At 48.2% G+C, this 27,787-nt stretch overlaps 1 protein-coding gene across 5 annotated transcripts in view; it reads left to right on the top strand.

The window, feature by feature from the left end:
* The first annotated feature begins 11,252 nt into the window (after nt 1-11,252).
* LOC144671339 (BRD4-interacting chromatin-remodeling complex-associated protein-like) overlaps nt 11,253-27,787 on the top strand; it is a 95,853-nt gene continuing 79,318 nt past the window's right edge. For all 5 annotated transcript variants that reach the window (XM_078533176.1, XM_078533178.1, XM_078533175.1 and 2 more), the window contains exon 1: nt 11,253-11,419. The gene's annotated coding sequence lies outside the window, so the exon portion shown is untranslated. The remainder of the gene's footprint in view (nt 11,420-27,787) is intronic.

The raw sequence follows: 27,787 nt of genomic DNA, 5'->3' as shown, positions 1-27,787 counted from the left end.
GGAGTAAAGACGGGTGAACGCGGTTGAGGTACAGCTCAGCCGTGATCTAACAGAACGACAAAACAGGCTTGAGGGCAGGGCCGGTACCAGATCTAGGCAAACTAAGTGGTTACCTAGAGTGACAGAATTTGTGGGGCGTGGAGGGGCAGCAAAAGACTAAATGAAGTATTCATGAAATTACATAAGTAAAACCAACAGGCTTCAGCAGTGGGAAGGAAAGGTCTAGATCTATTGATATACATCCACATATACTGACATACATATAGATATCCATGTATTTGCATTTCAGTCTTTCCCAAAATTTCATTATATTCCTCACGCTGTTTCTGCGACAGTTTTGCAAATTTATACATCTACACGGCTATTCCAAAACTGCAAACCAGTAAATAATATCAAAGAATATAATTTAATCTAGCCCACTCTATCGTAATGATTATTGTGCAAATTGCACATAAAGTCATCCAGTAACTGTTGCAGGAATATCATGTGGGCCCTATTACACATTTATAATGTGCATTTCTTCTAGTACGTATCCTGTGAAAAGTGTGGAACAATGAGAATGTACAATCAGTATCATAACATTCTCCTTTTCGTGTAAGATAAAACTATAATTACAAATGCAGAATTTTTATTCATACTAATGCATAGTATTTATTTTCGAAAGTTAATTGAGGGGGGTTGCGCAAGACTGAAGGTTCGCCTAGGGTGCCTAATGCTTTTGCACTGGCCCTGCTTGAGGGGCTGAATGGCTGACTCATGTCTGATGTTTTAATGGTTTGAAATCCAGTTTTGTTTATTTATGACCCTGTGAAGCACTTTGGGATATTTTTCTACCTTAAAGGGACCATATAAATGTAAGTCGTTGTTATTGAAGTGTAGCCTGTGTTGGTATTTAGGCCACTACTGCAGCCAGATTGCACACAGTGAAATCCCAGAACAGGAGTGGGATAAATGAGCTGTTAATCTTTTTTGGTGTTTCTGGTTGAGAAGTGAGTGTTGTGTAGAACTCCAATCCTCTTAAAAAAAAATTTCACAGGGCCTTTTATATCTTACCTGGACAGGAGCCTTGGTTTAACGTCTCATCAAAAAGACAACAGCTCTGATAATGTAACATTTGCTCAGTAGTGCACTGAAACGTCAGTACGTGTAGTCCTGAGTGGGACTCCAAACCACAACCTTCTGACTCAGAGGCAAGAGTGCTTCCCGCTGAAACAAAGACAGAAAATGCTGGAAAAACTCAGCAGGTCTGACAGCGTCTGTGGAGAGAGAGAGAAAAACAAAGTTAGCGTTTCGAGTCAGTATGACCCTTCTTCAGAGTGGACTCGAAACGTTAACTTTGCTTCTCTCTCTCTCTCTCTCTCTCTCCACAGAGGCTGTTAGACCTGCTGAGTTTTTTCCGGCATTTTCAATTTTTGTTTCAGATTTCCAGCACCCGCAGTATTTCGCTTTTATCTTAGTGCTTCCCACTGAGCACAGCTGACGCGTCATAATGAGTGCGTGGTGGGACATAAGCTCGACATAACAGAAGCTGCCGCTGTACTCAACGTTCCTTCCACTTGTGATACAGGGGCAAAAAAGAAAGAAAGATTTGTGTTTATATATACCAGCTTTCACAATGGCCCAAAGCACTCTAGAGCCAATTAAGTATTTTCTCAGTGTAGTCACTGTTGTAGGAGATGCAGCAGCCAATTTATGCACAGCAAGCTCCCACAGACAGCAACGTGAAAATGACCAGATAATCAGTTTCTAGTGAAGTTGGGTTTAAAGATAAATACTACCCAGGAGACCAGGGAAAACTCCCGTACTCTTAAACACAGAAAAACAGAGTTTTAAACGCCGACATTTCTGTAAGGGCCTATGGGGGGGTGGATTTCCCAACCCCAACACTGACGGGCATCGCCACGGGCGGGACGGGAAAATTTGGAGAGACTTTGACTTTTAACTGCTCTCCAAATTTTTCTGTCCCACCCGTGACGATACCCCTCAGTGTCGGGGCTGGAAAATACCCCCCTCCACCGTAAGAGTCTAAAAGATGCAAAATTTGTTTTGTGGGAGCAGGGGCCTAGAGCTGGGCCCCAGAAATGGTGATTTTGACAATTCGTTTGCTTAGTTTCCCAGTGATTTGCCAGAGAATAATTTATTCTGTAAGGTTACAGATGTTCTAAATATGAATATTAAATAAGTGTGATCTCAGTCCAATATAACAGGTTTCAGCTACTTTCATTGAAAATTTAACCCCAGAATCACTGCGTTGATATACATTTTGAAATCCTTCATAACTCTCACCAATGAAGAAAGCCAACAGACCCAATGCGTCCACAGACCCTGCATAGGAGCAGTGTTATGGTTAGGGGAGGTGATGGAATAGTGGTATTGTTGCTTGGACTAGTAATCTAGAGACCTAGTGTAATGCTCTGGGGACCTGGGTTCAAATCCCATGATGACAGATGGTGGAAATTGAATTCAATAAAAGTCTAATAAGACATAGGAGCAGAAATAGGCCATTCAGCCTATTGAGTCTGCTCTGCCAATGAGATTGTGGCTGATCTGATAATCCTCAACTCCACTTTACTGCCTTTTCCCCATAACCCTTGATTCCCTTACTGATTAAAAACCTGTCTATCTCAGCCTTGAATATACTTAATGACCCAGCCTCTAAAGCCCTCTGCGGTAAAGAATTCCACAGATTGACTATCCTCTGAGAGAATAAATTCCTCCTCATCTCTGTTTTAAATGGGCACCCCCTCACTCTGAGATTATGCCCTCTGGTCCTAGACTCTCCCACAAGGGGAAACAACCTCTCAGCATCTACCCTGTGAAGCCCCCTAAGCATCTAATATGTTTCAATAAGGTCGCCTCTCATTCTTCTAAACTAATGATGACCATGAAACCATTGTCAATTGTTGTAAAAACTCATCTGGTTCACTAATGTCCTTTAGGGAAGGAAATCTGCCATCCTTACCTGGTCTGGCCTACATGTGACTCCAGACCCACAGCAATGTGGTTGACTCTTAACTGTCCTCTGAACAAGAACAATTAGGATTGGGCAGTAAATGCTGGCCTAGCCAGCAACGCCCATATCCTATGAATGAATTTTTAAAAAGACAGCGCACAATCCTCCTGTAAACACTAACAGCCTGGGACCTTAAAATCAGAGCCAGAGAAGTTAAGAAACATAAAAAATAGGAGCAGGAGTAGGCCATTCAGCCCTTTGAGCCCACTCCGCCATTCATTGAGATTGTGGCTGATCTTCTACTTTGACACCATTTTCCTGCACTATCTCCGTGTCAATGGCTGAGCCTCAACAGGGGAGAGAATTCCAAAGATTCACCACCCTCTGAGTGAAAAAAATCCTCCTCGTCTCAGTGTTAAATGGTCTGCCCTTATTCTGAGACTGTGATCCCTGGTTCTAGAGACACCGCCCCCCCCACTCCACCCCCACCGAGGGGAAACATCCTGCATCTACCCTGTAAGAATTTTGTATGAATGAGATCACCTCTCATTCTTCTAAACTCCAGAGAATAAAGGCCCAGTCCATTTAATCATTCCTCATAAGACAACCCTTCCATTCCAGGAATTAATTTAGTGAATCTTCATTGCACTCCCTCTATGGCAAGTATATATTTCCTTAGGTAGGGAGACCAAAACTGCCCACAATACTCCAGGTGTTGTCTCACCAAGGTTCTATACAACTCAGCAAGACTTCCTTGCTCCTGTACTTAAACCCCTTGCAATAAAGGCCAACATACCATTTGCCTTCCTAATTGTTTGCTGTACCTGCATGTTGGCTTTCAGTGACACTTCTTCATTCAAAGAGTGGTAAAAGTGTGGGATTATCTCCCACAAAAAGCAGTGGATGCTAGCTCAATTAATCATTTTTAATTCCGAGATTGACAGAGTTTTGCTAGTCAAGAGTGTTAAAGAATATGGAACCATGATCTCATTGAATGGTGGAACAGGCTCAATGGTCTTCTCCTGTTTCTATATTCCTAATAGATTGGTGTGTGGTGTATGAATGCAGTAACGTATCTGGTTGTGGTGGTGTGTTACAGTTCATTCTGGGAGTCCGAGTTGCTGTGGCAACATGCACTTTTACATGCATGTTGTTGTCTGGAGCTATGGATAGTGATGGTAGAGGTTCCAATGTTCTTTCCATCACACGGCTGACCAGGAATCTCTCCCACTCTTACCACCTGCCATTGGTGTGTTGGAAGACTTTGCAGGTTGATAGTCAACCTGTTTGCCCATGTTATGAATGCATCTTCCTTGGCTAGGAAGTCCTGGAGTAGGTTTCGAACCCAGAGCTTTTTGATGATCTACTGTGCCTCCATAGTACAGTATCTACTGAGAGAGAAAGTGAGCAAAGGCAGTGTTAAAATCAGTCTGCATCCCCTGGTGTTAGTGTAGCCATGGCCTGTCCTCCCAACGACGTCATTGCTGCAGTAACAGACCCCGTTCATAAGACACTGTGAAGTTGAAACAATTAATAAATATATGGAACAGTATCTTTTACTGAGCAAAGCTGATAGTATCATTCAGAAGCTTTGTATCAGAAAGTGAAGTCACAAATAGCTCTCACTCCAACGCCACCTTGAGTGCAATTTTGTTTTGCCAAGCATGAGAGTCACATGATGCTGTAGTTTATAGATTAAAATGGTGACTGATCCAAAGGTTGTGGGTACCGCTTAAATGTGATGGTGGATGGTCTGCTGATTTTTCTAACCAGAAATGCAGACAAGTGGACACTGGGTCCCATCACAGTTGTCTGCCAAAACCCATGTTAGTATCTATGTGTCTAGTCCAAAATTATCACAAACAACTCAACTAAAGCCAAGCTTGAAAAGCATCTGAACTTTCAGTTAATGAAAGTGAACGGAGAAAAAACAGAAATATTGACAGATTAAATCCTCCTTAATCGGCTGAGATCCATACAGGTGAGATTTTTATCTACCGCATTAAGCCTGGATTCACCAGTCATGCTTTTGCTACAGAAGTACTGCGGTGTGAAGAAGGATTGGCAATTTCTATAGCATCTTTCACAGCCTCAGAACATCCCAACGTGCATCACAGTCAATGAAGTACTTTTGTGGTGTAGTCGATATTGTAATGTAGGAAGCAAAGCAGCCAATTTGCTTACAGCAAAGTCTCACGGACAGCAATGTGATGATGGCCAATGCACCCTCTATTCTTTTCTTTGGAGTGTGCAGGTGATTGGTTTAAATGTGCGGCCCCTTTAAATTTTTTTGCATGGATGTGCACACACAGTAACTTTAAGGGGCTAACTTGTGCGTGGCCTGTACATGAGCCTTTGAGTTGCTTAGTGGGAACATTGATAATGACCAGATAATTTGTTTTTAGTGGTGATGTTGGTTGCGGAATAAATATTGACCCAGGACACTAAGGAGAACTGGGAAAATCTCTAATGGCCCTGATTCCAATCTCATCTGAAAGACAACACGTCTGACAGTGCAACACTTACTTAGGGGCTATGAATGCAAGATTGCTGCTATTAAATCTAACAGGAAATTCGGGAGTGTAAACCCAGTGGGCCTAATGACCTGCTTCTGCACTGGACCTTATTGTAATTTGATGCATTGGACTGTCAGGTATATTTTGTGCTGACGTCTCTGGAGTGAGACTTGAATCCACAATCTTACAACACAGAGACAAGCGTGCGACTGCTGAGTCTGTGTTTACTTGTGTACATGGCAAGCAAACGCTACAAATGCCAGTGGTATCTGGAACAAAATCTGAGCATCAGCTCAGCTGGTTATTGCATTGTACTAATATACACCAAGAGCCTGGGCTCAAACTATTGGTCATGCCTGCAGAAGGGATAAATTGTATGCTATTTTCTTTTCAAACAGTTTTCTAGCGTGTCTCTATTTTAAATAGATACTGAAAAAAGCCTCCATGCAGGCGAGAGTGTCAGGAGAGAGTACAGAAATATAAGATAGTCACCAATAAACCTAATCTTAAACTGGCAGCAATCTGCCATGCATCCTCATTCATGACAGAGAGAGATGTAAGTAACAAAAGTCAACTCATTGGGCTGGACTTTCATGGAGTTGAGGAGACTCGGTGGAGATGTAAAAATGGCAGCCAGGATCCAATTCTGGGATTCCCCGGCGCCCTCCAGTTTTCACCAGCATGGGTTAAGGGTTGTGAGTCCGCACCTGCACCCCCGACCTGGCTGGCTCCATAGTGGGGATAGGCATCTCCTAATCCCCAGCAATTTTCATAGAGTCGGGTCCGCTTTTAAAGTGCTCGTGGTTCACAGCCTCTCGGAGGTGTCGTGAACCATAGGGAGGGAATGAGGGAACCTTTTGAAAGGTAAGTTCACCATGGTGGGTGGGGAGCATGGATGGAGCATGGGGAGTGTGTGGAGGGGGGGATGAGGGGTGAGGGCTGAAGGATGTTCTTAGTTTTGCTGTCATTATTACAGTTGGAATGAAGTTCCACAGCACTGAAGCAGGCCTTTTAAACAGCCCGCCTCAGCACCCGACAGCCCCTGTGGCTGTCCCTGAACTCTTTATGGGGGTGGGGGTGCGGCGATTATCACAGCCCCCTGAAATGAAATCCTGCGTTTGTTGGCACTTTCTCCTGAGGAAGGCAGGCTTAGCAGGAAGTTCCCCCAACTCCTGGTACCTGCCTCTTAGATGAAAATCTAATCCGTCATCTCCGTCCCTCATCCTGACTCCAGTCCTGTGCCACTGAGTGAAACCCATATGATGACATTTTATATACACACTGAGCGATGGGACAACTCCATAGGAACACAAAATTTGAAAAACCACTGATTTTTCACCCACAAATGTGGGCAAGTGGATATCCAGTCCAGATGCTGTGGAGAGTTGATGTGAATTCTCAGTCTACACTGATTTGGTGACCTCCACCAGTAGGGAGAGTGCAGTTGGCATCCATGTGTCCACGCTAATGAAACTCTTTCGTGTTATCAACAGTCACAGATTGCAACTCTTTCGAGTACAATCACAGTTCTTGGTTTTCCGGTAGTGGGACATGAACCCACAACCCTCTGATTCAAAGGCGAGGGTGCTATGAACTGAGCCACAGCTGGACCTCTGTGCAGTATAAAGCAATTAATGCCTTCCACTTGTTTTTCTTTATTAACCTGTGGCTCAGTTGTTAGCACTCTCATCTCTGAGTCTGAAACTTATGGGTCCAAGCCTCATTCAAGAATTAAACCAGATAATCTAGGTTGATACTTGACTAAGGAAGTGTATTGTTGGAGGTGTTGTATTTTGAATGAGGTATAAAATCAAGGCCCCTTTTGCCTGCTATGATGGTTTTAGTGAATAGTGCTGTTGAAGTACAGCAAGGCACCCTGGCTAACAATACCACTAATATAGATTAACTGATCTTCCATTTCATTAGAGCTAATGCGATGTTGCTGCATGCAAATTGGCTGGAGTGTTCACCTACTTCACAATAGTGACTACAATTCAAACTTAACTAATTAGCTCTGAGATGCTTTAAAAGATCCTGATGATGTTATAACAACTCACATTTATATGCCACCTTTGTCAATGTGGTCCCAAACCAAAGAAGGAGACATTAGGGAATAGGTGACCGAAAGCTCAGTCAAAGAGGTAAGTTTGTAAGGAGCATCTTAAAGAAAGAGAGAGAGGTAGAGATGCAGTGAGGTTTAGGGGGAGAACTCCAGAGCTTAAGGCCTAGGCAGCTGAAGGAACAATGGAAATTGGGGACTCACAAGATGCCAGCGCGAATGGAGGATTCTCACAGATTTCTTGGATCGTTGTAGAGTTAGACAAGGTTACAGAGGTAAAGAAGAGAAGGAGGCCATGAAGGGATTTGAACACAAAGGTGACATTTGTCAAAACGATGTGTTGCCAGACCTGGAGCCAATGTAGGTCAACAAGCATAGGGTTGAAGGATGAATGGAACTTAGTACAAATTAGACTACAAGTAGCAGCATGTTTACAGAGGGTAAAGCAATATATAAATGCAAGTTTCTTCACATAGAGCATTGCTGGTGCAAAATGCCTTCTGGAACTGTCAGCTACACTTAGGATAGATGTATAAGAGAAGCAGTTCTGAAGAAAAGTCAATTTGGACTCAAAACGTTAACTCTGTTTCTCTCTCCAAAGTTGCTGCTAGACCTGCTGAGTTTTTCTAGCATTTTCTATTTTTATTCCAGATTTACAAATGTCACCTTTGTGTTCAAATCCCTTCATGGCCTCCTCTTCTTTATCTCTGTAACCTCATTCAACTCTACAACAATCCAAGAAATCTGTGAGAATCCTCCATTCGCGCTGGCCTCTTGTGAGCGCAGTATTCCGTTTTTATATAGAGCAGATATTTCCACTTGTGGGGAAGGCCAAAACTAGGAATCATAAATATAAGACAGTCACTAATAAATCCAATTGGGAATTCAGGAGAAACCTCTTTACTCCAAGTAGTGAGAATATGGAATTTGCTATCACAGGGAGTGGTTGGGGCACATGGCATTTAAGAACATAAAGAACATGAGAACTAGGAGCAGGAGTAGGCATTTCAGCCCCTTGAGTCTGTCCAGCCATTCAATATGATCATGGCTGATCTCATTTCGGCCTCAACTCCAATTTCCCACCCTCTCCCCATAACCTTTCAACCTGTTACTAATTAAAAATCTGTCTATCTCCTCCTTAAATTTATTCAGTGTCCCAGCATCCAATGCACCCTGAGGCAGTGATTCACGACCCTTTGAGAAAAGTAATTCCTCCTCATCTCTGATTTAAATCTACCACCCCTTAGCCTAAAACTATGGCCTCTCGTTCTAGAATGCCCCACAAGGGGAAACATCCGCTCCACGTCTACTTTGTCTATCCCCTTTAGCATCTTATATACCTCAATTAGATCTCCTCTCATCCTTCTAAACTTTAGCAAGTATAGGCCTAAACTGCTCAATCTCTCCTCATAAGACAAGCCCCGCATCTCTGGAATCAATTTAGTGAACCTCCTCTGAACCGCCTCTAGTTCAACTACATCCTTCCTCAAGTAAGGGGACCAAAACTGTGCACAGTACTCCAGGTGCAGTCTCACCAATGCCTTGCACAGTTGCAACAACACTTCCCCATTTTTATATTCTATTCCTTTAGCAATAAATGCCAAAATTCCATTTGCCGTCCTTATTATCTGCTGTACCTGCATATTAGCTTTCAGCGATTCATGCACGAGGACACAGATCCTTCTGCACTGAAGCGTTCTGAAGTTTCTCTCCATTTAAATAATAAGTCGCCGTTTTATTCTTCCGACCAAAATGGATAACCTCACACTTACCCACGTTAAACTCCATTTGCCATATTTTGGCCCATTCATGTAACCTGTCCATATCCATTTGTAAATTTCTTATTTCTTCATTGCAACTTTCATTTAAGGGGAAGCTAGATAAACGCACAAGGGAGAAGAGAACATAGGGGTATCCTGAGAGGCTGAGATGATGAGGAGTGGGAGGAAGTTTTTGTGTTGAGCATAGACCAGATGGGCCAAATGTCCTGTTTCTGTACAGTACAAAGTGCTGCACAGTACGCGGTGGCTCAGTTGTTAACACTCTTGAACCCACAGCCTGGTGACTGAGAAACAAGTCCTACTCCAAGACCTGTATACAAATAAAAAAAGTCTGACATTCCAGTGCAGCATAGTAAAGGAGTGCTGCATAGCTGGGGGTGCTGCCTATTGGATCAGAAGTTAAACCATAGTTCCATCTGCCCCCTAGGGTGGATATTTTAAAAAATCACGTTATTTCAAAGAAGAGCAGGAGAGTTGTCTCCAGTGTCGTGGCCAATATTTATCCTTCAATCAAGATTAGACACAAAAAAAAATTATCTGGTCATTATCACATGGTGGGAGCTTGCAATTGACTGCTGTGTTTCCAGCATTATAACACTTAACCACGCTGACTTCACGAGTACGATATGACTGTAAACTCCTTTGGGAGGTCCTGTGATTGGAAGAGGCGTTGCAGAAATCCAAGCCCTTCTAATGTGATCCATTGCTCAGAAACGTGTGAAGACTGTATCACAAGGGGCCCCTTTTACAGATGAAGAGTCTCATACTGGACTTAAAATGTGGCTCTCTCTCTCTCTCCACAGGTGCAGCCGGACCTGCTGAGGTTTTCCCAGCACTTCCTATTTCCATGTACCCTTTCCAGCTGCAGGTCTTTGCTGAACGAGGTGTGAAGATGAGCAGGTAGGGGAGCCTTCCCCAGCAGGGAAAAGAGACCAGTCCCTAGTTAGACATGAAGAGCATTCCCTCATTAGGTACAAAGTAACCTCTCAGTTCCTGCCTTGTCCCTTTGCTTTTGTTCTTCAGATAGAATGAAATACAACCCAATCCTGAAACACTCATAGATTAAAAAGCAGCCAATCAGCGAGGTTGTCAACTGGCCCAGCCCCGCCCCCTCCTGTATAATTAATAAGGGGACGTCAATCCGTAACCAACGGTCCAATCCAAGCCGGTGGCGGCTTCCACGGCCACGCCCCGTTGCATAATCACAACTGGCTGCTTGGCCAATGAGGAGTGGCCATCGGCATCAGTGACTCGCCGGCCAATCAGGCCTCTGCACTCCCCCCTACTCCTCCTCCTCCTCCCTCAGTCAATGAGAAGCGACCATTAGCCAATCGGGCGGGGGGGGGGGGGGGGGGGACGGTCAACCAATGAGAGCTGGGTGGTGGGTTGGGGGCGGGGCCAGCCAGCCTCTGACTCGCCAGCCAATAAGAGGAAGTGGTGGTGGCGGCGGGTTGGGGGAGGGGCCAGTCAGCCAGCCTCTGACTCGCCAGCCAATAGGGAGTGGGGGGCGGCCCTGGACCAATCAGAGGCCGCCCCTGGACCAATCAGAGGCCGCCCTCCGCCACTGGCTCATCAGGTATTGATTTGGCACCCGAAGGACCCCGTTCGGCGGTGACCAAAAACCTGCCTCGAATTTTTAACGTGGGTTTTTTTTTTAAAAAAAAAAGAAAAATAAATAAATAAATAAAAATTTGAGAAAAAAGAAAAATAAAATTAAAGGAGAAAACGAGAGGGTGGGGGGGGGGGGGATGGTGTTGGTGTGTGTATGGGGGGGGGGAGAGAGAGAGAGAGAGAAGATTGGAGCCAATAATTAACCCTGGCTCTAAAATGGGAGGGAGTGAGAGAGAGGGAGGGGGGGGGGCAGGAAGCAGATTTAAAATAAATAAAGATCAGCAGGAAAAGTAAATATTTTTGTGAGGGGGGTGGGGGGGTTGATATTTTTCTGTCCCACCTGAGGAGGTGTATTTTAGCTGTAGGGGTTGAGAATGTGAGTGTGGTATTTCTGGTCAGGAGTGTGTGGGAACAGCTGTTGTTGTTGACCTCCCTTCAGTCATGTTAGCCCCTGATGTGATGGCGAGGAAACCCCGTTAGGCAGGCGCTCTTCATGACGGTGAGTTCCTTTCGAGTATTACAAATTTCTCTTAAATGTCTTACCCCCCCCTTATTTTCTCTCTCTCTCTCTCCCCCTCTCCCACCCCACCTCCCCTTGACATCTCCCCCCCCCCCCACCTCACCACCACCACTACTCTCCCTCCTCCTCCTCCACCCCCCTCCCCCGCTCCCATAGAGGGAGAGAGAGAGAGAGAAAGGGGGAGGGGAAACGACAACAATCCTTGAGAAAAAAAATACCCATTATCTTTTTTATATATAAAAAAAAAACACCCCCTTCCCTCCCTCCCTCCTTTTTACCCTCAAAACCACCTCTGGGTCTTTCTGTTTGATTTTGCTGCAGCCAATGTGCTGAACAGCTTCCTCCCCCCCTCCTCTCCACACCCCCAATGGTGTTTCTCTCCCAGCTCATGTTGCAGCTACATTGTATCTCTTGCCCCGTTTGATACATGCGGATGGAACGTTGATACATGTCTCCGCGTTCCATTTCCGAATGTTGATCAATCTCCAATGTTGCAGCTTCTCTCCCGCCCCCATCCGGCTCCCCTCATTGAAATACCCCTCCTCCCGAACACACCCTCCCACTCCTCTCCTCCCCCACCCCCCCCCCCCTCACCACAACACACCCTCCTACCCATGGCCAAAACCCCTCCCCCAGCTCACCTGTCTGCCCATCCCAAACACGCTGCCCTCCCTCTCCCCCCTACCCACTCTCCCCCCTCTACAAAGCCCACCTCTCCAACCAAAATCCATCCCCCCATCCGCCAGCCCCCCACCCCCCCGAACCCATCTGCCAGCCCCCCCACCCCCCCCCCCCCACCGGTACCCAACCGCCAGCGCCCCCCTCTGAATCCATTCGCCAGTCCCCCACCCCCGAACCTATCCGCCCGGAACCCTACCCCCGCAACAGGGATGCTCTCTACCCCCCAACACAGATACCTCCCAAATCCGTCACAGCCCCAAAATCCATCACGACCCTCCAGTGCCCCCCACCCTTCCGCTGCCCATCCCAGGTCGGGTGCCCAGCATGCCCCCCCTCACCAAATCGGGCATGCTGCCCCCCTCCAAATCAGATGCCTGACTCCCTCCTCCCCTCCCTCCTCTCCAAACCTATCGCCCGACACTCCCTGCTCCCCACAATCAGGCGCTTAACCTGCGCCCCCCTCCCCAAGACAGGCGCCTGTTCACTGCATAATCCACCGCTGCTCCAACCCAAACCCACTGATCAGGCGCCCGCCTCTCTTTACCCCCACACGCCCCCCCAAATCGGTTGCCCGCCTCTCCCTGCCCTTAAATTGGGCCACTGACCCCGCTCACCAAGCCTCTCTTCGCCAACCCCTCGCTGCCCCTTCTTTCCCCCCACCTCGCTGCCCCTTCTTCCCCCCCCTCGCTGCCCATTCTTCCCCCCCTCCCCCTCTCGCTGCCCCTTCTCTCCCCCCCCCCGCTGCCCCTTCTTCCCCCCCCCCGCTGCCCCTTCTTCCCCCCCCCGCTGCCCCTTCTTCCCCCCTCCTCGCTGCCCCTTCTTCCCCCTCCTCGCTGCTCCTTCTTCCCCCCCCTCGCTGCCCCTTCTTTCCCCCCCCTCGCTGCCCCTTCTTCCCCCCCCCTCGCTGCCCTTTCTTTCCCCCCCCCCTCGCTGCCCCTTCTTTCCCCCCCCCTCGCTGCCCCTTCTTTCCCCCCCCCTCGCTGCCTCTTCTTCCCCCCCCTCGCTGCCTCTTCTTCCCCCCCCTCGCTGCCTCTTCTTCCCCCCCCCTCGCTGCCCCTTCTTTCCCCCCCCCCTCGCTGCCCCTTCTTTCCCCCCCCCTCGCTGCCCCTTCTTTCCCCCCCCTCGCTGCCCCTTCTTTCCCCCCCCTCGCTGCCCCTTCTTTCCCCCCCCCTCGCTGCCCCTTCTTTCCCCCCCCTCGCTGCCCCTTCTTTCCCCCCCCCTCGCTGCCCCTTCTTTCCCCCCCCCTCGCTGCCCCTTCTTTCCCCCCCCCTCGCTGCCCCTTCTTTCCCCCCCCCTCGCTGCCCCTTCTTTCCCCCCCCCTCGCTGCCCCTTCTTTCCCCCCCCCTCGCTGCCCCTTCTTTCCCCCCCCCTCGCTGCCCCTTCTTTCCCCCCCCCTCGCTGCCCCTTCTTTCCCCCCCCTCGCTGCCCCTTCTTTCCCCCCCCTCGCTGCCCCTTCTTTCCCCCCCCTCGCTGCCCCTTCTTTCCCCCCCCTCGCTGCCCCTTCTTTCCCCCCCCTCGCTGCCCCTTCTTTCCCCCCCCTCGCTGCCCCTTCTTTCCCCCCCCTCGCTGCCCCTTCTTTCCCCCCCCTCGCTGCCCCTTCTTTCCCCCCCCTCGCTGCCCCTTCTTTCCCCCCCCTCGCTGCCCCTTCTTTCCCCCCCCTCGCTGCCCCTTCTTTCCCCCCCCTCGCTGCCCCTTCTTTCCCCCCCCTCGCTGCCCCTTCTTTCCCCCCCCTCGCTGCCCCTTCTTTCCCCCCCCTCGCTGCCCCTTCTTTCCCCCCCCTCGCTGCCCCTTCTTTCCCCTCCCTCGCTGCCCCTTCTTTCCCCCCCCTCGCTGCCCCTTCTTTCCCCCCCCTCGCTGCCCCTTCTTTCCCCCCCCTCGCTGCCCCTTGTTCCCCCCCCTCCTCGCTGCCCCTTGTTCCCCCCCCCTCCTCGCTGCCCCTTCTTCCCCCCCCTCGCTGCCCCTTCTTCCCCCCCCCTCGCTGCCCCTTCTTTCCCCCCCCTCCTCGCTGCCCCTTCTTCCCCCCCCTCCTCGCTGCCCCTTCTTCCCCCCCCTCCTCGCTGCCCCTTCTTCCCCCCCCTCCTCGCTGCCCCTTCTTCCCCCCCCTCCTCGCTGCCCCTTCTTCCCCCCCCTCCTCGCTGCCCCTTCTTCCCCCCCCTCCTCGCTGCCCCTTCTTCCCCCCCCTCCTCGCTGCCCCTTCTTCCCCCCCCTCCTCGCTGCCCCTTCTTCCCCCCCCCTCCTCGCTGCCCCTTCTTCCCCCCACTCCTCGCTGCCCCTTCTTCCCCCCCCTCCTCGCTGCCCCTTCTTCCCCCTCCCCCACCCTAGTGCGCCCTCTCACTGCACTTCTGCCCCCCACCTCCACTCACTCCTGCTCCTTCCCCGTGTTTAAGGTTAATTAAGGTCACTTTCCTCTTCGCTTTTGGGTTTTCATTTTTGATCCGATAAAGCATAGAACCAAGTGCTGAAATCGGAATGCACAAATTTTAAATAAAGTTTGCTCCATCCATGTTTTACCTGTATTTTGAGCACTATCGTGTCTTACAGTTTCTGTGTTTGTTTGGTGTTAGAGCAATTGGTGCTGCCTCAGGTTTTGAAATTGCAATATTCATTTGAACCTGCGTTCCTCCCCATCATTTATCTGTAGAATATCTTTGTGCGAGGTGTGCTCTGAATTACTGTTCCATGCGCCGGATTTCTTATCATTTTTTTCACTCCTTGTTTTGCAACCCAAACGTGATGTTACTGAAATTTCAATGTTCAAATAGCTATTTTTAAAGCTGTTGACAGTACCGGCTCCCGAGAGAGAGATTAAGACTTCCCTTTCCTGTCCGCTGTTACTTAGCTTTAACTTGCAGCCTTTCCGAAGGCCCTCTTAATGTATTGAACTGAGGGGCTGTAACCTTATTCCACCATAATGTTGACCCATTCAAACCTGCCTTTGTCATGCAGCTGAATCATCTGATCACTTGTTAGGGTATTTTCCATAGCTTGATGCACCCTAACAGCTGATGTGGGATGACTTCCCTCCCTGTCTGTGAATGGTGGAAGGCTAGCAATTTCTGCGACAACCTTCCTTGTTCCTATTGACACGATCCTGTAGATTTTTCTTTCCACAGGACAACTCCCCCCTCCAGCCCCCAACTCCACCCAGACTTTGCTGGGAGTATATTCTGTTTTCTCTGTCCCTCCCTCTTAGCTTTCTAGCTTTGGAGTGTCGCTTACCTCTCTTGGTCTTTTATATCTTATCCTGTCCTAGGTCAATGATTAACTTTGAGATTTGGGTTTTGTCTGTTTGCAAGGTTCTTGCGTTTCCTTCTCTCTCTTTTTTGTGCCTTGTTAATTTCAAGCAAAATGGTGTTTCTGTGCTGTAAATACTGTGCAACACCAACTGATGCCAACCAGCTTGTGTAGAAGACATTAATTTTAGGGGTTGGGAGCAGGGAAAGAACTTTACAATACATACTTGTGTTTGGAACGATTAGATGTTTGTTCACCACAAGTGTGAGTGTACAGGTCAGTAGTTGAGTCCCTGCAATAGCATTGTTTGCTGCCAAGATTGGTTTGTCCTGTTGAAGTTTGATAACCTGTTTCCACTTTGCCGGTGTCATGTAATCAGTTAACAATTACTTGCATCAGCCCCCATTGACTCATGTTCGCAATTATTAGTAATTCCTGTAGTTCACAGCGAGGTTAGGATGAATGATTCAAATTTGCTTAGCGTTGTGAGATGGCGGGTCCTTCAATATTGTTTCACAACTTTTCTTTTGCAAAATTCGTTGAATGTTTCAAATGCTTTTTTTTCAGAGAATGCAGAGATTTAGAATTTATCTCCAAATCGTAAATATGCCAATACTATCTGTTTAACTTTTTTTTAAGATTCGTATTCAGATATCTGTGTGCAATTTGCACAGTGAGCTGAGAGAGAGAGAGAGAGAGGCGCAGGTTAAAGAAACCAGATTCACACTGATGCTGGAAATCAAATAAAAACAGAAAATGCTGTCAATCTGCAATGGGTCAGTGAGCAAGTGAATGAGGGACTGGGTCAGGCCAACCTGTGTGGTAATTCACAGCAGAATAGGCTCCTAAGCCATGAAGAGTGACCACTTGATTGAGGTACCAGGAGATATACAATAGCCATGGAACCTGCACCTCAACATGAGAGAAAAAACCCGAGTGTGGCTCAGTGGGGTCACACTCGCCTCCAGGTTCCAGTCCCACTCCAGTGACTCGGGTCTGTAACCCAAGCTGACACTCCCAGTGCCGTACTGAGAGAGTGCTGCACTGTCAGATGGGCCACCTTCTGGGTGAGAAGTTCCGGTCTGCCTTTTTGGGGGTACAGAAGAGATCTCATGGCGACTATTTAAAAGAGGAACAGGGGAGTTTTCTTCTGTGACCCTGGCCGATATTTATCCCTCAATCAACACCTCAAAACAGATTAACTGGTCGTTATTACATTGCTGTTTGTGGGAGCTTACTGTGTGCAAATGGACTGCAGTGTTTCCTACATTGCAACAGTGACTGCGCTTCCAAAAGTACTTCGTTGAACATAAAAATAAGCAGAAGGAGCAGGAACAGGCCATACAACCCCGCGAACCTGCTCCACCATTCAATAAGGTCGTGGTTGTTTTGTGACCAAGTCCAGCTTGTCGCCCGATCCCCATATCCCTTGATTCCCACTGAATCCAAAACTTCCTGTCTCAGCCTTAATTATACTCAACGTCTGGCAATTGCAGCCCTCTGAGAACTCCAGAGGTTCCCAACCCTCTGAGTAAATAAACCTCTCATGTCAGCCTGAATAGCCCACCCCCTTATCCTGAGTCTATGACCCCTAGGTCTACAGTCTCCTGCCAGGGGAGTCAAGCTCTCAGCATCTACCCTGTCAAGATCTCTCAGATGTTTCGATGGGAAACATTGGCAGTAAAGCACTTTGGGATGTCCTGAGTCTGTGAAAGGTGCTATAGAAATGCAAGTCTATCTTTCATTGTGATAAAAGTGGGGTACTCCATTTTCCTATAAGAATGAGCCTTCGCGTGGTTCCTCCTTAATACCCTTTCACCCGGTGGCTGCATTGGGCACTGGGGGAATGGGTAGTTGGGAATTGACTGATGTGACCTACTACACTGCTAGTTGCTGATGCAGTCTGTCAGTGCATCTTTACACTGACACCAATTGTCACATTGGCACTTCCGTATCTGAGATACTAATTGTATCATACATTTCTGACTCGGTGTGTGGGTGCCTTTAGAAACTCTGTTTTCCTTGGCTGGTCTGACAAAGTAAATCCTGGCCTTGTTTACCTGAGCCTATGTGGATAAGAATGGTGCAAAAAAAAAACTACAATGTTGGTCATATAGACTCGTGCAGATCACTTTATATCAAGAGCTAGCAAATTTTGAAAAATTGAAATTTAATGCAAGTTTCTCATACTTACAAATAAAATTCTGACTGTACTGTGAGCATAAGTTGGGAGCCCAAGAAATTCAGATTGGGCAAGGCATATGTTCAGGTGGCTGCCACCTTGATCTCCGTCATTTTCAGGATGGAGAGTGCAGGCAAGTGAGCTGTTCCTGGGTTTGTTCTGGGACTGTTGGGCATGGGAGAGATTGGCCTGAAGGACTGGGTTAACAGTTTTATTTTCCTTCTCAATTACTGCTTGGAAGTACTCAGGTCCACTTGGCATCTCTCTGCTGACGTTTTGCAGCAGAATAACCTCCCCATGTACGGCAATTTCTCCACAAACCCCAAGATTTTGCTATTGTTGCAATGTAACTCAACACTTTTTTTTCATCTTTTTAAAGAAAGAATTAAGGGACCAGAATCCACATCGAATTACATGGAAATTGCAGCACGTAAACAGGCCTTTGGCCCAACCAATATGTGCCAGTGTTTATGCTCCACATGAGCATCTTTCCACCCCTCTCTTTCTTACCCTATCAGCAATATTCTTCTGTCCTTTTCTACTTGATATTTAACAAGCTGCCCCTTGAATGTATCTGATATTCACCTCAACCGTTCCATAGCGAAAGGCAACACCAAAAACTGAAGCAATGAATTGAGCAGGAATGGCTGAGTGATGCCGGGATTGGTTGCAGTTGAATGTGTGTGCCCAATGCAGGTAATCAGTTGCCTTGAACAAAACCACAAATCCCAAACCATAAACAATGGGTAACCACTTTTTAAAAAGTGTTGTTTCTCAGGGTGTAGGCTTTGTAGGTAAGCTACCCCATTCATTGCCCATACCTAGCTGCCCTTGATGGCGGACCTTCTGCTTATGGAGACAGTGCTCTCACCATCGTGTGGGATGGGGAATCCAATATTATTGACCAGCAACAATGAAGGAGTGGTGATGTACACCTTCTAGACTTGGACATATGACTTGCAAGTGATGTTTTTACATGATTTTGCTTGTAATGATTATTAGTGTTTCTTGAATTGACCTCTGAAAGAAGTTAAAGCCCTCCTTTGGGATTTAGAATCCGCTTGCACACAGGAAGACACTGCATAATGAGGTGTAATATTGGGATTGTGCAATCCCACTCCACATTCCCTGTGTTATACTCCTGATGACCATTTTTTTTTTCTCTTTATTCTTTCATGGAATGTGGATATCACTGGCAGGGCCAGCATTTGTTGCCCATCCTTAATTGCCCTTGAACTGACCTTGTTAGGTCATTTCAGAGGGCAGTTAAGCATCGACCACATTGCTGTGGGGTCTGGAGTCACATGTAGACCAGACCAGGTAAGCATGGCAGATTTCCTTTCCTAAAGGGCATTAGTGAACCAGATGGATTTTTACCATTATCCATTTACCATTACTGAGAATAGCTTTATATTCTAGATTTATTAACTGAATTCACGTCCCCAGAGCATTAGCTTGGCCTCTGGATTACTAGTCCAGTGACATTACCACTGTCTCCCCTGAAGTTGGTGAAGGAAGAATCCAAAGCCAGTTTTTACTTTGGATAGATTTATTCACAGTGAAACATTGCAGGTATATATCTCCTGACTCCACTCAACTCTTGACAGTAAGTGTCTCTTTTTATATGTGCTCAAGTAACTATCCAATCAATGCCCTTTACCTGTACTTGACTTCAATCGATGCAATTAACATTCCCGCCTCTGTAATTTACTTCAACCTACAAGTATAAAAATAATCCCTGAAACGAGTGGCAGGAGGGTCCCTGGATGGATCTGGCGTCTGCTTACAAATGATGACTCTTTGATGCACAAACTGATCTGTTAGAAGCTCCTTGTGGAGGCTCTCTTGCTCAGACTCTTGTTTTCAGGGAGTTTCCATGGATCTTCTCAAGTTAGAGAAGACAAGTTGGCAGGATGTTCATGGAGGTTCACGCTTCCTTTTGTGCCAACTGGTGAATAATTGACCCATCAGCTGGGGTTGCTCTGAAACAAATGATCCACCCATTGTTTAACCATCAGCCACACATTTCTCAGGATGTTGGGGTGTGTTTGTCACTGGGCACTGGTGGGAGTGCTCAACATGGTAGCAATCTGTTTACAATAAATTCATGCGTATGGAATGCCAGATCCAAAGAGAAGCTGTCATCAGCTCTTGCTATGCTGTCCTTTCCTTCACTTCTCTTTACTACATTGAAGCTTTTACTAAGTTGTAGTGTGCGACATAGCTAGCACCATTACATGTTGTCTGTCTGACTGTTGTGCAGTGTGGAGTGTAACTCCCCGCCCCGTTCCATTGCATATCATAGCTGAGGACTCCTGGATAGTACGAGAATGACCCTACCACGACACCCCCCCCACCTCCCCAAAATCCCGCACAAGGATTAAAAGAAAATGTTAAATCACCTGAGAAAACTTCACAATAACGCGTGCATTTATATAAAGTCCTTGTAATGTCAAGTTCCAGGAGGGTTATCGGACACAATTTGATACCAAGCCACATTAGGAGATATTAGGGCAGGTGACCAGAAGCTTGGTCAAAGAGGTGGATTTTAAGGAGAATCTTAAAGGAGAAGAGCGGGTTAGAGAGAGAGAGAGAATTCCAGAGCTCAAGGCTCAGACAGCTGCAAGTAGAGTCAAAAATATGCCAAGTGATTACCTGGAGGTTCCTGCTTTGCAGAATTGCTGTCTGATCCTGGCCTCTGGCATATCTTCGATTTTACTCCATAATTGACAGCCAAGCATTCGTAGGGCAATTAAAATCCAGCTGCTCAACAGCCCAGAATAAGAACTGCGCATTTATCTCAAAGGTTGCGGGGCCGGCAGAGATTACAAAGATGGTGTTTGTGGGGGGGTGGGGGGTGAGAATGAGGCTATGGAGTGATTCGGAAACAAAAATGAGAATTTTAAAATCGAGGCATTGCTTTATCAGGAGCCAATGTAGGTCAGCAAGCGCAGGGGTAATGGGTGAATGGGACTTGTTGGAAGTTAGGACGTGGGTAGCGGAGTTTTGATGATCTCGAGCTTGCGGCGGTTACAACATGGGAGACCGGTCAGAACTACATTGAAAAAGTCGAGTCTGGGGGTAACAAAGGCAGGATTGAGGGTTTCAGTAGCAGTTGAGCAGAGGCGGGGGCTGTTATGGAGGTGGAAGTAGGTGGTCACGTAGACGATATTAGTGACGGCGCAGATATCCGGACACTCCTGAGATAAATGAGCCGATGCCCGAAGGAAAAAGTTGGTGTGGGGCAAAGAACCCCTGCAAATGAGTGTGGTGTGGCATGTGGGTTCATGAATGGAAGCGGTTAGAGAGGAGAGTCGGGTAGTGCGGGTGTTTACAGTAACGTGGGCGGAAGGTGTTCTACTGAGGGTCGTTACTGAACCCAATTTAGATTCCCTTGGACGGGCAGACCTTGCCATCTTGCTGATAATGGCACAGATTCAACCCCCGAACTAGAAGAACAGTCGCAAGTCAGTGTTGAGCGCTGGTTCTCCAGACTAGGGTCCGCAAAGTAGAGTGGTGGGGGGGGGTTGGAAATCAGCTAAATAATGTGAAATCTAGGAGGGATGCACCTAGGGGGGAAATGCTGAGAGTGACACACATAAATGCCTGTTTACTTCATTTCATTATTAGAACACTTCTTACATTCAGCATTTTCATGTTGTGTATTATAATTTAGATGGAGGCCATGATTACCAATCCATTTGAAAAAGGAGTTCTCAACCAAAGGCATTTGAGAGCCACTGATAGACTCCCCCAGGGTAAGAGCGCCCCATGAGTGGTGCAGATCTCCCGCTCGCTATAAGTCCAACAGTTCGTTAATATTCTGTCCTCTTGTTAGGGCCTTGGGGAAAGTGTGAGCAGGTTGTGGTAGAGTCCCCCCCCCTGACAACTGGTGCATGTGCCTCTGTTCAATCTGCAGTGTACTAAAATAGTTCAATTTCTCACTGGCCTTGGTTATGGCAGAGCCTGGAGACAGACGCAGTCCCTTAGGCTTTGCACAGATTTCCTACTTGATTTCAAAATGTTAATAGCGTCATGCCTTCCCTTCACACCCCCCTCCCCCTCCCCAAGGTATTTTTATTCCCCTAATTTGCTCCCTCAGCTCTGTTCCTGACGCGCGCCCCCCCCCACCACCACCACCACCACCACCACCACCACCACCACCACCACCCCAATTCCACAATGCTTGTGGAGGGGAAGGAGATTCAGCAAAACTGTTGAGCTGTGATTTTTTTTTCCAGCAACCTGGGGTTATCATATTATGACTGTGTCCACTTTTTTTGTGGGGGGGGGGTTCAGAGTTTCCCCCACCCTCCAGTCTCCATTTCCCCTTCTCCCCCACCCCACCTCCCGCCCACTTGAGACTCCATTCCCCTCCCCCAGGCTCCTGCACCTTTCCTCCTCTCAGATGTTTTTTGATTTACGACACATTGCTAGCTTTTCCTGTTTCACTACTTGTTCCTGATTTGGTGCCATTTTCCCGAACGTTGTTGTTAAATGGGCACTCTGCTGTTGAAAATTGTCTGTCAACCCCTTGGTTCTTAGTTTCCAAATCAGTGATGTGTTGAATTTTCAGTGATGAAGCCTGTCAGTGCCTGGCAATTAATAATGATCTCTGGGAGAAACGGCGATTAATCCACACTCGTAGATTCTTTTGTTGGGCGTGTTGTAAGGAGCAGTGAGACAGCGGTGAGGGAGCTCCTACTCCCCACATAACCATTTCATAAACCATGTTTCTCAGCAGACCCCTGTGTCAGTTCACACCAGGTTTGTACCAAGACTCTTAACTGGCTTATGTTTTTAAACCTCTTCCACTGCCCACACTAGGTGGCTATTGCTTTTACAAGTAATCGCAGCAATGGAAACATTTTGGGGGTCCATTGAGCTCCATGCTTTCTGCTAGCCTCAGGCTCCTGGCCTTTGCCCCACCCCCCCCCCCCCCCCCCTCCCTCCTCACAAGGAGGCGAATGGGGCAGGTCTGTGGACCCCATCAATGGCTCTTGCTCCTGAGCCTGACCATGGCTAGAGCCGGTGGGCTGGGTATGGTCACTCTGGCTGCCTGTCCTCTGCTGGGTGGACCTGGCGATGAAAAGCACATTGTCCACCGGCACACTTGAGGATTTCTGTGACCGACAGAGTGTGTGGTCAACAATCAGAGCTGGGTTATGATATCGATTTAAGTTTCTGTTTTCCTCCAATGGTTTTTTTTTTTCCTCTTAATCACTGGTGCCTCTTTAAATAGGGGACATGTTTGTTTAGCGTAGTTGGTGACACAGAGGCAGCCCCTTCCCCACTTCCCTCACCCCACTCACCCACCATCTGCAGCCATGGTGGAAATGGGAAAAGAAACTTTGCTTACTTAAAGGGAGAGGTAGGCGGGCCTATATATGTGAAATTTCTCTTTCATTCCCCCAAGACGATTAGATCGAGTTCCAGACGACATGAGAATCTTCTCCCAGTACCCCACCTGCCCTTTGTACACTGAGCTATCACCCCACCCACCCACTGTCAGGAACTTGCCCAACGCCTCTTATTAAAGGTTTGCAGCAAATCCTTATTCGGCTGCGACTTCTTAAGCTCAGCGACCTTCCGAGAATAGGAAAACATCCCGACACCAGACCTAGTTCTGTCTTTGTGTAAGTTGCACGCATTCCCCCACCACCCCGGCCCCCTCTAACCTGTCTAACTGAAATAGCCTGTCAGGCCTGGGTACAGTCTAGTCCTTTCATTAGTGACCTCAGCACCTTTGCTAAGAATGGGTGGGGGATTAGGGGGGGGTGACAAATGAGCAGGGATCCTTTCCCAGATCGCTGTCGCCTCTGTTTGACTGAACCAGGGGTGGAATCAGATTAACTCCCTCGTTGAAGGGGGCATATGTGATTATCACCGGAGCTGTGGTCACTCCTGAGAGACGAGAGAAGGCACTGTATCCAGCCGTTGCAACACAGGAGGAAGCCATCCCGGGACTTTAATACCAGTTGGGCTAGTGGGCAGCACGCAGCCTGCCACACTTGGCTGTGGTAGAGCCCGGAGAATGGATGCAGGCCTTAGGCTTTGCTTGGTGTGTCAGGTTTTGTTCACTGTTACCAGTTCTGACATTTTTTAAACTTTTTAAAATTAGGTTAAAGCGGTATCATAGAATATTACAGCACAGGAGGTCATTCGGCCCATCAAGTCTGCTCCAACCCTTTTGAAGAGCATTTCCGATAGTCCCACTCCCCTGCCCTTTCCCTATATTCCTGCCATTATTTTTTTTTCTCCTACTAATTCAATTCCCTTTTGAAAGCTGCCATTGAGTCAGCCTTCACTGCCCTATTGGGCAGAGCCAAATCCTAACCACTCGTTGTGTGTATATAAAAAAAAAAGGGTTTTCTCCTCACGTCACCTCCTGGTTCTTTTGCTAATGACCGTAAATCTGCACTGCCTGGTTATTGACCCTTCAGCTATTGGAAGCAGTTTCTCTCTATTTACTTTGTCTAAACCTTCATGACTTTAAATCTCTTTCCAATTTCCTCTAAGTCTCTTCTGCTCTAAGGAGAACAACCCCGTGTTCTCCAGTCTACCCACTTCACTCCTGGAAACATCTCCAGTAAATCTCTTCCCTACTCTCACCAAAGCCTTCACGTCCTTCCTGAGGTGCAAATTGTTTAACTTGCTATCTTTGCAACTTTTTAAAAAGTTATTAATTTGTACTTGGAAAGCACTGAGGATAATTTACTGGGCCCTCGGACAGCTGGCTTTGCTCCTTCCAGCTTCTTGGGGAATTGCCGACAGAATTATAAACGGTTCCAGGAGATAAATATTTACTTTATTGACATCAGCTTCTCTGTATCCCTCCAAGAGCGAGCTGCCATTTTAGACTGGTGCTCTGGTAGCCTGATTGACAGGCTGGGTCACTAACTTAAAGGGCCGCTGTTGCTTTGCACCTAAAACATTGCAACTTAGCGTTAGCTGTGAGTTGTCTGCTGCAGTTGCTTAGCATGATTTTGGCAGGGGTTGGTTTTCCCCTTCCTCCCCAGAGTGACTCAATTTTGGAGTGCGATCTGAAGCTGCACGAGAATCTTGCCAGATCCAAGTTCGTAAGACAACCCACAACCCCCCACCCCCAAACCTCCCCCCAACCCCCCACCCCCAAACCTCCCCCCAACCCCCCACCCCCAAACCACCACCCCCAACCCTCCCGATTGGAAAAAAGACCCCAGCACAAAATGTGAAAGCTTCAGTCTCATTGAGAATTGAGGGTGGGTGGAGTGGTTGTCGGAGTGAAGATTGAATATGGGGGGGGTGGAGGGTGGGGGGGCGGTGGAGGGTGGGAGGGAGGAGCGGTTGGGAGTCGGTGGGGGGATGGGTGGTTGGGGGTCGGTGGGGGGGATGGGTGGTTGGGGGTCGGTTGAGGGTGGGTGGGGGGGGGTTGGGGGGACAATGGGCCATGTGGAATGGTTGGGGGTCGGTGGGATGGTTGGGGGTTGGTGGGGGGTGGGGTGGTTGGGGGTTGGTGGGGGGTGGGGTGGTTGGGGGTTGGTGGGGGGTGGGGTGGTTGGGGGACAGCGGGGCGTGTGGAATGGTTGAGGGACGGTGGGGTGGTTGGGGGTCGGTGGGGGGATGGGTGGTTGGGGGTCGGTGGGGTGGTTGGGGGACAGCGGGGTGTGTGGAATGGTTGGGGGTCGGTGGGGGGTTGGGTGGTTGGGGGTCGGTTGGGGGTCGGTTGGGGGTGGGTGCGGCGGGGGGTGTGGGGGGGTTGGGGGACAGCGAGGCGTGTGGAATGGTTGGGGGTCAGTGGGGGGTTGGGTGGTTGGGGGTCGGTTGGGGGTGGGTGCGGGGGGGGTGTGGGGGGGTTGGGGGACAGCGAGGCGTGTGGAATGGTTGGGGGTCAGTGGGGGGTTGGGTGGTTGGGGGGCGGTGGGGGGATGGGTGGTTGGGGGTGGGGTGGTTGGGGTCGGTTGGGGGGGGTGTGGGGGGGTTGGGGGACAGCGGGGTGTGTGGGATGGTTGGGGAGGGGTAGCACGGCACAGTTTGTTTGTAGAAATGGGAAAGTGAGAGATATTCAGCTCACCATTGTTTCATGAGCAGTAAATAACCAGACTTGCATTTCTGTAGCGCCTTTCATAACCTCGGGATGTCCCAAAGCAATTCACAGCCAATTGTAATGTAGGAAACACAGCAGCCAACTTGCATGCTGCAAGCTGCCACAGACAGCAATGTGATACCGGCCAGATAATTTGTTTGAGTGATGTTGATTAAGGGATAGATATTAGCCGGGACACAGGGTAGAACTCCCCTGCGCCTCTTCAGAACAACGCTGTGGAATCTTCTGCATCTGCCCGAGAGCGCACACGGGCTTCAGTTTAATACTTCACTGGAAAGATGACACCTCCAATGGTGCAGCACTCCTTCGGTCCTTGACTTTGTACTTTGTTCAGGTCTCTGGAGAGGGCCTCAAACTCATGACCCTCTGATTCAGGGATGAGAGGTGAGGGGAAGTGACCCACTGAGCCAAGCTGCCAAAAGGAGAATAGCAGGGCAATTTAGCAACATTAACATGGCAGAGTTTCTGTATGGTAAAGTTAGCTGATAATAGGCGGTACATTTAAGTGATGCAGCAAAACTTAACAGACGGATAAACTAGGTGTAAAAAGACTGAAGGTGTTCAAGTTTTACAGAGAAGCTGAAAATGAGTCCAAAATGAAGTATAAACGCCATTTAGCTCATCCTCCCTGTCCCAGCTCTTTTGAGGAGCTATCCCATTCTGCTGTTCTTTGCCGCGTATCCCTGCAACATTTTCCTTTTCAAGTATTTATCCAATTCTGCCTTGAAAGTTGCGATTGAATCTGCCTCCCCTCCAGGCAATGCGTCCGAGATTTAAAAACTCTCCTCATCTCCTCCAGTTCTGGATTTTTGAGTAAGATTGCCAACTTTTTTTTCGCTGACCTATGTATGGGCTGTTTGGGAAACGCACCCAAAGGAGACTGGACTGAGACCAACCAACTCATTTCTCTTTAGTTTCCTGTAACTGTTCGAGGGAAGAAACCTTCGCCTCTCGAACTGCGCAGGATTCAAATCCGAATCGCAGAGGTGAAAGGGCAAGTCTTCTCGCTATTAACACTTCGCTTTCTCTAGGAAAACATTTCGCTCAATAAGACCAGCCTTGTATTTGTCCAAACTTGTGGGATAAAATCCTCCTCTCAGTTGTTTGTAGAAGCTGTTTGGAACGTAAATTTACCTCTGACTCTGGCCTCTTGCACACCTCTGATTTTAATCGCTCCACCCTCGGCGGCCGTGCCTTTAGCTGCCTGGGTCCTAAGCTCTGGAATTTCCTCCCTAAATATTTCCAGCACTCTACCTCTGCCTCCTTTTCAAACCTACCTATTTGACCAAGTTTTTGATCATCTTTCCTAATGTCGCCTTATGTAGCTCAGTGTCAAATTTTGCCTGATATTGCTCTTGTGAAGTCCCTTGAGATGTTAATTTATCTGTTAAAGGGGCTATATGAATGAAAGTTTTTGTTGTTTCAGCATCATACCTAGGATGCAAGATGGTGAAACTTTATAGACCTATAGACGTCTACAGCACAGAAGGAGGCCATTCGGCCCATCGTGTCTGCGCTGGTCAACAAAGATCTGACTACACTAATCCCATTTTCCAGCGCTTGGCCCATAGCCCTGGAGGCTATGGCAAAGCAAGTGAATATCTAAATACTTCTTAAATGTTACAAGAGTTTCTGACTCAACCACCCTTTCAGGCAGAGAGTTCCAGACTCCCACCACCCTCTGGGTGAAAAAATTCTCCTCAACCCCCCTCTTAGCCTTCTACCTCTTACCTTAAATCTATGCCCCCTGGTTATTGACCCTTCTACTAATGGAAAAAGTGCCTTCCTATCTGCCCCGCATAATCTTATACACCTCCATCAGGTCCCCTCTCGACCTTCGCTGCTCCGAGGAAAACAACCCCAGCCAGTCCAATCTTTCCTCATAGCTCAGACCCTCCAGCCCAGGTAGCATCCTGGTAAATCTCCTCTGCACCCTCTCCAGTGCAATCACATCCTTCCTATAATGTGGTGACCGGAACTGCACACAGTACTCCAGTTGTGGCCTAGCCAGTGCTTTATACAGTTCCAGCGTAACCTCCCTGCTCTTGTATTCTATGCCTCGGCTAATAAAGGCAAGTATCCCATCTGCCTTCTTAACCACCTTATCTACCTGCCCTGCTGCCTTCAGGGATCTATGGATATGCACACCAAGGTCCCTCTGATC

Source organism: Cetorhinus maximus, chromosome 32 (genome assembly GCF_964194155.1).
Source record: "Cetorhinus maximus chromosome 32, sCetMax3.hap1.1, whole genome shotgun sequence".
NCBI lineage: Eukaryota > Metazoa > Chordata > Chondrichthyes > Lamniformes > Cetorhinidae > Cetorhinus > Cetorhinus maximus.
This window is presented reverse-complemented; position numbering and strand designations above follow the sequence as displayed.